This window comes from Octodon degus, unplaced genomic scaffold (assembly GCF_000260255.1).
Source record: "Octodon degus isolate 3935 unplaced genomic scaffold, OctDeg1.0 scaffold00019, whole genome shotgun sequence".
Classification (NCBI taxonomy): Eukaryota; Metazoa; Chordata; class Mammalia; order Rodentia; family Octodontidae; genus Octodon; species Octodon degus.
This window is the reverse complement of record NW_004524595.1, coordinates 6,427,446-6,441,916: the sequence shown is the minus strand read 5'-3', so window position 1 is coordinate 6,441,916 and position 14,471 is coordinate 6,427,446. Positions and strand designations below refer to the sequence as shown.

General features: G+C 38.5%; 1 protein-coding gene and 1 pseudogene across 6 annotated transcripts in view; one reads left to right on the top strand and one right to left on the bottom strand.

The window, feature by feature from the left end:
- LOC105741655 overlaps positions 1–3,020 on the top strand; it is a 19,279-nt pseudogene extending 16,259 nt beyond the window's left edge.
- Positions 1–14,471, bottom strand: part of Asxl2 (additional sex combs like 2, transcriptional regulator) — a 152,346-nt gene that overhangs the window by 82,288 nt on the left and 55,587 nt on the right. The gene's annotated exons all lie outside the window — the stretch shown is intronic.

Genomic DNA, 14,471 nt, shown 5'->3' with positions numbered 1-14,471 from the left:
AAAGAAAGAAAGAAAGAAAGAAAGACATTCCTTAAAGGCCAGACTTCAAGACAAAAGATAAAATGACTACACATACCTACTTCCCCTAGAGATCAACAATGAGTGATAGTCTTAACATCAATCACCTGGGTAGGAAACTAGGAAGAGTCCTTGACCCATCCCTTCCATGAAAGGTCCTTGTTCTTTCCATACACACTTGCTGCAGGACTTGCTTTCCCATTTGATCAATGTTACCTACGTGACTATACTTATAATCTTATTAGCTGATCAAAGTTTTGTGCCACCATAAACCCACCTCATGATTCTGCTCTATAAAGCTTCCCCTGAGAAGTGGGATCTTTCTCTCTCTCCCCTTCAATAAATTTTTCTTTCTTTCTTTTTAACTCTTAACCTCCATTATTCCTTAAAATTCATTCTTCTATTTTGGGAAACACAAACTTGGTGTATCAGATATCAAGCAGGTTAACAGTTACATTTCCCTTACATTATTTACTTAATCATCCATGTATTAAATAGTAGATTCTGAAACTAAAATCAGGAAGGCCTGAAAGACATACTACACCATTTCCACAGTGCTGAATGAACTTTCAATTGAGCTCAGAGGATGAAAGTGCCTGCTTAGGCAGATGAAGAGGCTGGGGTTCAATCACTGGTATGCCATGCAAGCCCTGACCCCGGAGCGTGCTGACATGGAGATCGAGACTGGGCATGGTGGCATGCGCCTGTAATCCCAGCACTTGGGAGGCTGAAAACAGAAGGATCACTTGGAGTGTGATCTGTGTAGTGAGACCCTATAGACCCTGTATTAAATACATTTTAAAAAATTTTTAAAAAGTAATCAGTCATAATTTGAAACATAAATGTTGCAAATAAAAGGCTAGAATTGTCAGAATTGGAAGTTTTAAAAATCCCTAAGCTATTTTCAGTTTTTAAGAAATTCATTTCAAGTAAATATATTGCTGGTAGAAAAGTGAAATGGTATATTTACTCTGAAAAAGTTTAGAAGATTCTTTAAAACTAAACATGGCCTGAGGATATAGCTCAGTGGCACAAGCACCTCTGCTAATATCTTGATGGCTGTTCAAAATATAAAATGACATGTCAATGCCATGTCAGAGTTTAAAAGACTTTCTCCTTACCTTCTTTGTGGGAGGCTGAACATTTTTGTTAGCTATATTAATTATAAAATTTTGGTTAGCTTGTTGATCTTGTGAATTGGCTTATGCATGTATTTAACTGTTCCTTTGGCCTTTTCTCCTCCAGACTTAAAAAGCTATCCATCTGGGCCAGGGAGATGATAGCTCAGCGGCAGAAGCGTCTGCCTGGCAAGCACAGGATCCTGAGTTTAATCTCCTATATATAAAAAAAAAAAAAAAAACTGGCATCTATCAAGGACCCTGAGACAGTAGAGCATCTCACACTACACATCACAACTACAACTCCCTTCAGCCAAAACTAGCCAAAACAATCTTCACCCTTTGCCCTTGAACTGTTGGGAAGGGTATTTCTTCAGAAAAGAAAATATTACAGACAACTGTTAAAAAAATTATAGGCAGTTAGATAGGAATGGGCCCTTCAAGAAATCACTGTGTCTACATTACAACTATAGGTAGAAACACATTCCTTGGGGTCGGAGACATGGCTCAGTAGGATAAGCGCTTGACCGGCAAACTCAAGGATCTGAGTTCAATCCCTGGTTCCGAAAAAAAAAAAAAAAAAAAAAAAAAATACGACTAAGTTGTACAGTGCCCACCCGGCATTCACAAGGTCCTGAGTTCAAGTCCCAGGACCAAAAGGGGAAGGAACTCTAGAAAAATATGGTTGCCCAAATGTTTTTAGATACTTTATCTGTGCTACCTAACAAATGTAAACAATATGGATGTCCCTATTTAAAATAAGTACAGGGCAAAAGGCTTCCTGGCTTTGCCTTGCGGGCTTGGGGACGCAGGCTTGGGGACGGGCCCATTCCTTTCTGGGCATCCCGGGCCCTGGCTGCCTTTGCGCGGAGGTTGGCTTCCAGCGTCATGGCTCAAAGGGCCTTCCCGAACCCTTAGGCCACGCCGACTATAACAAGTCCCTGGCCGAAGGCTACTTTGACTGCAGGGAGGCTGACTCCTGAGTTCTTAGAACGCTACACCAATAGGATTCGAGAGCTCCTTCAGCAGATGGAGAGAGGCCTGACGTCAGCAGACCCTCGCGATGGCACTGCTTACACGGGCTGGACAGGCTGATTCACTTAAATAAGATCGATCCCTATGCTCCGAATGAAATGCTGTCTGGACAAATTGGCTATATCTATGCTCTTCTTTTTTCCATTCCCATGGAATGGAAAAGATTCCTCAAAGCCATATTCAGCAGATTTGTGAAAGTTTTAACCTCTGGAGAAAATCTAGCTAGAAAGAGAAACTTCACTTCAAAGTCTCCACTGATGTATGAATGGTACCAGGAATATTTCGTAGGGGCTGCTCACGGCCTGGCAGGAATTTATTACTACCTGATGCAGCCCAGCCTTCAAGTGAGCCAAGCAAAGTTAAGTAGTTTGGTCAAGCCCAGTGTAGACTTTGTCTGCCAGCTGAAATTCCCTTCTGGCAATTACCCTCCGTCTTGAAGATAATCGAGATCTCCTTGTGCACTGGTGCCACAGTGCCCCTGGGGTAATCTACATGCTTACCCAGGCCTGTAAGGTGTTCCGAGAGGAGCAGTACCTCAGTGATGCCTACCAGTGTGCCAACGTGATCTGGCAGTATGACTTGCTGAAGAAGGGCTATGGGCTGTGCCACAGCACTGCCGGGAATGCCTATACCTTCCTGTCGCTCTACAACCTTATGCAGGACAGGAAGTACCTGTACAGGGCCTGTAAATTTGCTGAATGGTGCTTAAGACTTCGGAGAGCACGGGTGCAGGACCCCGGATACCCCTTTCTCCCTCTTCGAAGGAATGGCGGGAACAATATACTTCCTGGCGGACCTGTTCATGACCCCCAAAGCCAAGTTCCCTGCATTTGACCTGTGAGAGGAAAGCATGGCCCACAGTTTGGACTGCTGTGCTGGAGCTGCCTTTCACAGACACATAAAATCCAGTTCTATACTCGATTTAGTTGATTTTTTTTTCACAATTTGTCTTAGTTCAGATTTTTTTTATTGCTTATGTTTACGTACTCAGAAGTATGCAGGGAAGTCTTAACTTTTGAGTTCTGACCAGAAAGATGGGTGATGAGTACAATATTTTGAGGTCATTTATGTATATTTCAGAACTTGGAGGAAATATTACTCTTAAATTGATAAATATAAGTATCTACTATTCTAAATATGTTTAAAAAAAGCTAAGCATAGATAAGCAAACAAATATGTGAGTGTTGCTGAATATTGCCTTCCAGCCTCTGTATAGTATTCTTCCTCTAACAGGAAGACAGCTTTATGGCTTGCTTTTTTCTCTATGTGGTTGATCATGAAAGGGGACAAAAGTAACACTGCTTCCAGGAGAAAACTTATTCTAGAGTTGTAAACTGGACTCAGGACCTTAATATAATTTTTCAAATTCCTGTTGCTTGCCTCTTTGTCAGAGAAGCATCCAGAAGCTTCTGGATGCCGGAGGTTTTAATAAAAACATGAAAAAAAAAATAAGTACAGTTCATCAAAGTCCTAGGAGAACAGTAACAAAAAGGAACAAACTACTGACACAGACAACTCTGAGGAATCCCAGGAGAATTAAGACTTGGAGGAGGTGAGGAGTTTAACTTCACATGGACATAAACTATATGGCTGCATTAATAATGTAAATTCATCCTTAGAATGACAAATTATAGAGATGTGGGAGAGATTATTATCAGGGAGAAAGGAGAAGGTAGCAGAAAAGTAGGTGTAGCAATAAAAGCACAAGGGGAACATATTTGTTGAAACAAATCTTTTTTTTCTTTTGTTTGGGGGAGATAGGGGTACAGAAATTTAACTCATGACCTCATCAGGCAGGTGCTGTGCCACTAAGCCATATCTCTGGCCCACTGCTCTGTATTCTTGATTATGGTGGTACATATATAAACCTATACATATGGTAAGTTCATATATCCATCTATAAGTTCCACTCCCTCAGTCAAGTACCAGTTAAACCTGGTAAAATGTATCTAAAGCAATACTCTGGTTCTAATACTGCACCATAGCTTTGTATAACATTACAAATGGAAGAATCTAATCAGTGGTGTTTTGAATTTTTTTCTGTTATACTCTTTATTTTTTTAAAAAATATTTATTGGGGGGCTGGAGAGATGGCTCAGTGGTCTAAAGCACCTACTTGGAACAAGCTTGGCAAAGCACAGGGACCGCGGTTCGATCCCCCAGCACCACATGCCAGCCAGCCGCGCCCCCTGGTGGGCTGAGCTGGCCACACACACACACACACACACACACACACAATAAATGTTAAAATAAAAAAAAAATTAAAAAAAAATATATTTATTGATTGATACAGGGTCTCACTACACAGTTCGGACTCACAGTGTTCCTCCTGTGTCAGCCTCCCCAGTGCTGGGATTACAGGCATGCGCCACCATGCCCAGGATTCCAGGGTAGTACTGGTGATCAAACCCGGGAATTTGCACTTGTCAGGCAGGTACTTAGACCACTGAGCCCTGAGCTATGTCCCCAGCCCTGTACTCTAATTTTCTACCATGAATAATATAGTACATATATGTTATTTTTGTGCAGCTAACATCCATTCCCTCAACTTTTGGAAAAAAACATTTAATCTTGCTTTACGTACCCTACATTAACAGTTTAGGCCCACCAAGATTCTTCTTTGAGTTTTAACAATGCAGTCAAGAACTTAAAACAATAAATTAATAAAATTTTTGCAAAGTTGTCAGAGTAATTCATCTGAGCTAGAATGCTTGGATGATACTAGCCATTAGTTTTAGTCTGCCTCATCTCTAAAGCAGCCTTTCTTTCCTTAATTTCAAAACCTGTTTCCTTCCTTTATACCAGTGAGAATCTTCACATTGCTCTAGTAAATCTCATTTTACTTATGTTACTGATAGTTGGTTCCTAACTACTGGCCCCTAAATAACCCCCTCAAGTAATGAATGAATGAATACACACGTGTGCATACAGCAAAAAAAGAAAAATATCTAGCTTTTAATATTGTAATTATACTTTGTAAGACTCTAAATAGATTTTCATGACTGCTGTACAAAACTAGGTGCATAGAAATGAACTTACACAAATTTAAACAAAGTTACAAAGACTTTTCTCTAACTATAAGCCATATAGGTCATACATATCAAGTGAAATACACTTAGCTATGGTTCCTTCTCTCAAGTCTCATGAAGAAAGAAGTAAGTATATATGACATGGAAATTGCTACAATAGAGAACAATCTAAAATACTATTCCAACACAGACAAAAAGCCAATTTAGTAGAGGATCAGACTATGAATGTAACATATTCTGTTCTTGTTTTAAATAAGGGTCATTTCTATGAAGCACATCACTATTTTCTCTATACCATTCATAGAATAAATAAATACTTTCAATCCTAAAGTCAAACAGCAAATATTCATATACACATTTATAATCTCTTACATATTTTCATTAGTAACTTCCAGAAGAGTAGGTATTCCAATGCTAGTGAGTCAAATGATGATTCTAAGATAAAGTAGATTGAGCTTCTAAGATTATGATCAAATAAGGATTATAAAACTGCAAGAAATATAAAAGCAGATTTAAAGAGGAAATATTCACAAAAACAGTAATACTATTCCTTAGTTTCTGGGTTAGTTTTATAGAATTAAAAACCATGCATCCAAAAGTAAGTTCAATTAAACTTAGGAAAGTGTACTTTACGTTATGTACTTCTTTAGAATAAAATAATACTTCTTACCTTCTGGAGTTGGAATGCACCCCAAGAAAATGAAAGGAAGAAGAAAAAAAAAGTTTTTAATTTCTCTTTACAAAACAATAAGGCCAAAAAATAAGCTGTCCATTACCCTCCCAGCAATAATTGCAAGTTCTCAAATTAGTACCACCACCTCCCACTTTACTATATATTAATTTCTTCTTTAAAATTATAAAGTAATTAAAACAATTTTATAAACACATAATTAAATTCATCTCAAATCTATACCACTCAAAAAAACAGGTGTAAGTTAAATAGGGATACAATGAGTACTTCCACTTTTTAATGTTCTTCCCATGCATTTCAATTTCAAGGAGCCATCATAAAATCATTAGCTATGTACTCTAAAGTTTGTTAGCTTCTTTTGATCTACTATATAACTCACTGTGCATGTAAATAACAATAAACTTTTTGTCAATATCCAAGTTATTTTGGTTTTTTGTTTGTCTGTTTGTTCCATTTTCCATTTTCATTTTCAATATTAATCCTTTTCAACATCCCTACCAGGTCTGTGGGCTTGAAAACAGACTGCAACTAGTAGATAAGAAAATGCAAGTCCTACATTAAAAAAATATTTTAAAAAACAAAGAAAATAACAGATCACAAATACAACATTAAATAAGTATGGTATCAATTTTTTTTCCTGTATTTTAGGGAAGGGTCTACAGGGTGTTTAGGGTCTCACTACTAGATCACACTCATAGTGATTCTCCTGTTTATAGCCTCCCAAATCCTGGGATTACAGGTACACACCACCACGCCCACTCTCAATAGCCGGCTCAGTGCGCCCTGGGGGCAGGGCTGGCACAGCAGGCCCATCAATTTAATTTTTAAAATACTGTTCTTTCTTAAATTGAACTTTTTAATGAAATCACTTTAAAGCAATTCAGCTTGGCAAAGTGCCAAGTGATCTCCTCTGTAGTGATAATGATTTGTGATAAAAGGCAGTAAGAATGCTGATTTATTCCCTTTGCTACCTATTTATTTGCATAAGGAGAGGTGGGAGAAAGATGAAGTATGCTGATTATTTTTTGGTAGATGAGCTAAAACAGATAACATTAAATAACAGGTAAGAGATTATAATAAATGTATTAGTACAAATCAGATAACAGACACAGAGGCAATAATTCAGTCTAATTATTTAACATAATTATTGAAAATACTGTTATAGTTTGTGTCTAGCTATCCCCCCAAAGCCTCATGGGGTCAAAGAGTTTTTTTAGATGGCTGAGTCTAGAATGTGTAATTGATTCATCCTGCAATGTTGAGATTACAGGTGGGTGATTACAGGCTCAGCCCACTGACTAGACTGACAATACCTTAAGTGTTCAAAGTCTTTACAAATGTAATTCGAAAGGAGCTTACTATACTTTGACTAAAACAGAAGATTTTTTAAAAAGCTAGTAGGTAACCATTTTGAGCTCCACAAAACAGTAATACATAAAGATCTATTTTTAAAAAATTTTAATAACCTTTTTAAAAAACTTTTTATTTTTGTTTTTCAATGTATTTGGTTGTTGCAGGGTCTCACTATGCAGCTTAGACTCATAGTGATCCTCCTGTTTTCAGCCTCCCCAGATTGGGATTACAGGTGTGCGCCACTACACCTGGACTCTGTGGCACGGCATGTGGTGCAAGAGATTAAACCATAGTCTGCTGAGCTATCTCGCCAACCCTTAAACACTCAATTATTTAAAAATGTACTGGCTCTTTCACTAAGGTTTTTATTTCAAATTTTTCCACATGCAATGACTAGACAAAAAACAATTCAATACCATTATATTTCAGCACATAATTTAACTTTGATTTGAAAAATCAGAAAGCAAGCATTCTAGTCAGAAAGATTAGGGGAACTATGGATGTAAACATGCTAAATTTGCTGCAAGAACAAACTCCAGAAACAGTAAACTTGTGTTTCTAGTCTTCAATAAGAGATTTAAATTAAGACCTTTTTAAATTATCTTTTGAGCTACAACATTCTACAGCTGAAATAATGTGACTGATGGAAAGGCAGAGAAAAAAAAGAATGAGATAAGAGATTAGCCATTTTGGAATAGTTAATCATGCATATGATGTAAGAAGATAAATTTCACTGGCAAGGAATGCATATGCAAGTTATCCACTTGCCTTCAAATTTGTCTGTATTTTTATGTAACAATTAGATTGCTATTTATTTTGGCATTTTTCCATTAAGAAATAATCCTTAACTTCTTGCAGAGGTGAAAAATACTGTTATAGTTTGTATCTAGATATACCTCAAAGCCTCATGGAGTCAATGGGTATTTTTGGATGGCTGAATCTAGAATGTGTAATTGGTTCATACTGCAATGCTGAGATTACGGGTGTGTGATTATAAGCTCAGCCCACTGACTAGATTGACAATGCCCTAATCTCAGTAGACTGGACACATTATAAGAGACAGAAAGAAGAATGTCACTATTCCTTTACTGCTTTTCTGTCTTCCCCTGTCATGAACTGTTACCTGTCTGCTTTGGAACCAACCTATTATGGATTGAACCCACTATAAACTGAGCTAAATAAACCTTTCCTTTTTTAACTTCGGGTGTCAGATATTTTGTCTCAGCAACAAGAAAAATGTAACTAAAACAGAATTTGGTACTAGGAGTGGGGTTGGTGCTGTTACAGTACCTGACCAAGTGGTCCAATAGCCTTTAGGAATGGCTTGTGGGTAGAGTTTGGAGAGGCTTAGAGATGTCAGCTGAAAAAGTAGACCTTAGACTTTACTGCTTGTAAGATTCTGGAGAGAGCTCAGAACACTAGAAAGCTAGTAAAGACCAGGCTAAGAATATTTCTGCTGAGAAGGACAGTAATAGCTACTGGACTTCAGATAATGTATAATATGGCTTCATGGAAAGTTTGTCTGCATTTTGCACATGTTCACAGACATTGTCAAAGACTGACAGACTAACTGATCTGGCAGAAGAAATGTCAAGGCAGCAGAACATTCAGGCAGTGTCATGGCTACTACTGGGGGCTTTTTTGTTGAGATTTATGCTGACAATCACAAGCAAAGCATCCAGTTGAATGACTTAAAATGTCATTGAGTTTGGCTGGAAAGGAAAACTCCAATAAAACTGTGGACTGCAAAGATAGAGAAGATTGTGACTACTAAGAATAGGAAAATAAAAAAGATGGTCTGAGAATATCAGAAGCAGTAGCATGACTCCACCCTCTATAGCCTCAAAACTGCAAAAGTGAAAGACTTTGCTTTGAAAAGAAAGCTGAAGAGAAGCATGCTCCAGAATGGTGGCAGCAAAAGAATTTGTTCCTCAGAATTAGATTCAGAGTGCTCAGTGATCCAGGCACTTATCCTTACAGCCAAGAGACAGGGAAGCCTGGCTACTGCTCCTGCTAGCAGCAGACCTTGGCATCATTCATGTGGTGGTAGTTTTAGGTACATGCAGAATGGAAGAGCTGTGAGGTAAGAAGGATTCCACTAGATATCAGGCAGCATGGGAGGTCAAGCAATGTGCCCAAGAGGACAGTAGGAGAAGATGTGAGTGTGAAGCGTTAACAAACCAGGACCATGGATTGTCTAAAGAAAATTACAAGGAGGAAGCACAGCGGGACCAAGACAGAAGGCATAGGAGACAGAAGCACTATAGGGCAGAGTCACCCAGGCCCTTCAGAGCTTACATCTTGCCCCAGATTGCCTCAGATACTGCACATAGAACTACAGGACTTTATTTTCGCCCGCTGGATTTTGGACTTGCTTTGGTCCCATTCCTTTGTATTCCTCTTTATGCACCTTTTGCAATGGAAATCTTTATTTTATGTCATTGAATGTAGGAAGTGTTTAACTTCCTTTTCGTGTGTGCAGGGTCTCCCAGCTAAAAATTTGCTTTAAATCTCAGAGGACACTTTTGACTTGAACTTTTCAGCAATGCTGAAACTGTAAGGACTTTTGCAACTCTTGGAGATAAACTTTCTGCTAAATGTTTTTTGCATAAAGGTATGTGCATAATTCTTGGGCCGGGGGAGGAAGGGGAAGAATGCTATGGTTTATATCTAGATGTTCCCCTGAGAGCCTTATGGGGTTTTTCTTTACGACAGAGAGATAGATAGACTGATTTGTTACAGAGTCTCGCTACACTGCTTGACTTGTAGTGATTCTTCTATCTCAGCCTCTCCAGTACTGGGATTACAGGCATGTGCCACCACACCCAGTCTCGGTGGCTGGCAGCCAGCAGCATGCAGTACTGGGAACCCAACCCGGGTCCTTGTGCTTGCAAGGCAGACATTTAAACGGCTAAGCTATCTCCCCGGCCCCTAGAGGGGTTTCTTTCCCACAGGTTGAATCTAGAGTGTGTGATAGGTTGGTATTTCAATACTAGGATTAAGGATGAGTGATTGCTGGATCAGTCCACTGGTTGGACTGGCATCACCCTAAGCCCCGTAGACTGTATACAAGACGGACAAAGAGGCATGTCTTGCTCTCCCTTGCTACTCTGCTATCCTCTGCTGCCATGAACTGCTGTTACCCCTCTGTCTTGGAGTCAACCAATTATGGACTGAATCCTCTACAAATCATAAGCTAAATGAACCAAACCTTTCCTCCTTTAAGTGTCAGATATTTTATCTCAGCAACAAGAGAAAAATAACTAAGGCACTAATTTAGAAGCTAGGCAGATGGTGACACTCATTAACAACATAACTTATCCATACCAACTTTACAGTATGAAAGATTCAAATTCATGTCATACCAAAAATAATAATTACATAACATGTCCCCTGGGATCACTTACGAACAATCTAATTTCAGAAAATGAACAATTTGCCAGATGTGGTTCCACATAACTATAAACCTAGCAACCAGGAAACTAAGGTAAAGAAACAAAGGCCAGACTACCTGGGTTACTGAGAATTCAGGGCCAGCCTGACCTACAATCATTGAGACCAGAGGTGAGGGAAGCAGGACGTAGGGGTGTGCTCAAATCATAGATGATAAAACTCATGCTCAAAGAATTTTCCTAATTCATTTTTCTAATTGCATTCATAAATGAAAAAACAAAAACAACAGGTAAGATAAAAGATAAAACTGAGGGCTGGTGAGATGGCTCAGTGGTCTAAAGCACCTACTTGGAACAAGCTTGGCAAAGCACAGAGACCGCGGTTCAATCCCCCAGCACCACATGCCAGCCAGCCCCGCCCCCTGGTGGGCTGAGCTGGCCACACACACACACACACACACACACACAAATAAATTTAAAAAAAATTTTAAAAAAAAGATAAAACTGAATGCCACTCTTTCTTAAAAACTCTATTAGCACATATAAAATAAGTAAAACAATACTGTACAACAAAGAAACATTCTGGGAGTGATGGTGCACACCTGTAGTCCCAGCACTTGGGAGGCTGAGGCAGGAGGATCACAGTGAGTTGAAAGCCAGTCTAAAATATGTAACGAGACCCTGTCTCAAAATTTGAAAATTACATTAGAGAAATAATATTTTACACAGAGCAAAATGAGCAAAACAGGTTTAAGAAAAGTTCTAATGAGGGGAGAACACAAGAAGGCAATGGCTACATTGAAAGGAACGTTTAGAAGGAAAGAAGCCTACTTAAGCATTGTAGAAACATCTATAAACATTAGTGGTAGCCACAAACATGTTGCATATCCATCTTATGGAAAGTAATAATAAGTTGATAACAGTAAAGGATTAGTAAGAATGGCTTCAATTAATAAACACTTGTATATGTGCTATTCAGAGTATGTATGCTGTCAGCAATGTATATAAACAATGCATATGTTCAGTTGTCCTATTTTTTATATTAAACTAGAATGTCCAAATTGCACACAAATAGCCAGTGAGTTCATACTTATTATATACACCCTTTAACATCCAAGCAAGAAGATGATTGTGATTTATTTCAAAGTAGCATGTAGTGAGGGACCACAATTCATAAGGGAGGTTGCATACTTCCGCTTTAATTTGGAATGTTCTGAAACTAAAAATTTTTATACAGAAAAGTATCTTTGCATCTTCTGTACTGAATATACAAACTTCCATTTTTAACAAATGTGAAAGTATACTTTCACAAAGTGAAAAAAATGTTTTCCTAGAGCCTATGACTTATCAGGAACTATTTAATCTTTGAAAAGAGATACCTACTCTACCACCATATATCACTGCTACCTTTTTTTCTTTGTGAGAGGGTGCCAGGTGGGAATCAAGGACCTCAGGACCTCATACTTGACAGGAAAGTGCTCCACCACTGAGCTAAACCCTTGGCTCATAGTACTGCCTTTTAAATGTTGTCCTGACAGCAAAACTACTTCCCCACACTTGAACACCTCTCATTTTAAGGCGAAAAGGCCCATCACAAAAGACCACATAATGTATGATATTCCCTTTTTATGAAATGTCCAAAGTAAGCACAGCCACAGACAGAAAGTTGATCTATGGGACTGGTGGCATTGGGGGTGGGAAGTATGTTAATGGGATACAGGTAACAGGCAAAAGATTTCTATTTCAAGGAATACACTAAAATCTACTGAACTACATATATTGCAGGTTAATAATTAGCTTCTCTTCTGGAGGGTTAACAACCTAAATTAGCATATCAAAATTGGAGAAAAGGAAGGGCTGCATGGTTAGCCAACATTTTGGCCCTAGCCTTTCAAGGTCAGTGAAGACTCGGAACATAGGAGAACCTGTAGTGTAACAACATGTAACTCAGTTGTGCTCCAAATTTTTCTGATCAAGAAGACTATGGAACCACAGAGGAATGTGTTTGATGATCTAAAGTGAGCCTGGGGAGAGTCACATGGAGAGAAAAAACATTTTCTCAAGCTTTCACAGAGAGCAAATTGGTCAAGCAATGGCCGTGACTCATCCTCATGTCAGACACTGACAAAAGAATGTACAAAAGGTGGTACAGGGCTGCAGGATAATCCTGAGAGTACTTGGCTGATCTTATCAGATACAAAAGTTACATTTCTTGGTATATAGGTCTTGCTATATCTTGGTCTTAACCATCCAGCAGAAAAGTTTAAAATGAGGTATATAAAATAAATCCATATTAATATGATGAGCTGTAAAAGGCTCAAGTCAATAACTTCTGAAGATAACCCACTAATATTATAGACTGGTAGACAGTGTTAGATTGTTTAGTTGAATTCAAACACCTATAGTATTTAGATGCCAATAGATTATTCACCTCTGACAGGACAAAAAATTAAAAAATAAAATAAAAGGATACAAAGGAAAGATCATTTTGTATTTATATATACAAAATAGGATAAATTTACAGCTACTTTCGCTTAATTCAATGAGAAGAAAGAGGTGTACTAAGAGTGTTTGGACAGAATATCCTGTCTGCTTCTTGTACTATGGATAACCATTAAGAAGATAACAATATACAGTGTATTGACTATCAAAACTGTCCTATTAATCAGCTGTGAAACTGTCTCATTCATATTTATTTCTCAATAAAAAATAAATATTAAAAAAAGAATAAACAAAAATTTTGGACAAAAAATAAATAAATAAATAAAATCTACTCAACTATTCAAAATGGTGGCCTTCATGTTTTGTGGATTTTATCTTAATTTTTAAAAATCAATTACATAAAACACTGAGAAGTTTAAAAGTTGGCATACCAGAGAAAGGAATCAAAACACAGCTCACATGTGGTCTGGTGTTCTTTGTCTTCAGAGAGATAATCAATTGGTAGGCCTCAGAAGAGGAGCCAGATAATCACACTATGATTCAGAGGAAGAGTTTCAGTCACTTGGTGTCAACAGATCTTTGAAGAACTGAGGACTAGAAACAAAAAGGGACCATGTGTGGGGCCGGCAAGATAGCTCAGTAGAATAAAGTGCCTGTTTTGGCAAGCTGAGGTAAACTCAGGGACTGTGGTTCAATCCTTGGTACCAGATGTCGCATCAGCCCTGCCCCTAGGGCAGGCTGAGCCGGCTAGAGTCTGGCCATAGCAGTGCAGGCCTGTAATCCCAGCACTGGGGAAGATGAAAGCAGGAAGATCATTGTAAGTCCAAGCTACTCAGTGAGACCCTGCAACAACCAAATACATTAAAAAATAGTAAGATAAAACAAAATGGACCGCCGGGGAGATGGCTCAGTGGAAAAAGCGCTTCCCTGGCAAGCGCAAGGACCTGAGTTCTAATCCCCGGTTCCACTAAAAAAAATAAAAAATAAAAAATAAAATGGACCATGTGGGCAATTAATCATGTATACATGACAGAACTCCAATAAAAAGAACACCAAGGGAAAAAAAAAAAAAAAAGAACACCAAGGGCTGGGTGAGTTTCAGTGACCGACAATACTCTGTGCATACCATAATGTATGATGCCAAGAAAATAATACTGCCTTAAGTCCATATGCAGAAAATCTGAGAAAGCTGTGCTTGGTACTTTACCATGACTCTACCCTATGTCTCCTCCTTTGGCTGATTTTAATCTATTCCCTTCCTGTATCCCTCCCATAAAGCACTGCTAGGCAGCCTGTGGGTATAGAAGGTCAAACCACTTGGCTAGCTTCTGTGAGGCTCTGGATTCAATCATACAGACAGGAAAGGAAGAGAAAGGAGCACAGGAGAATACTT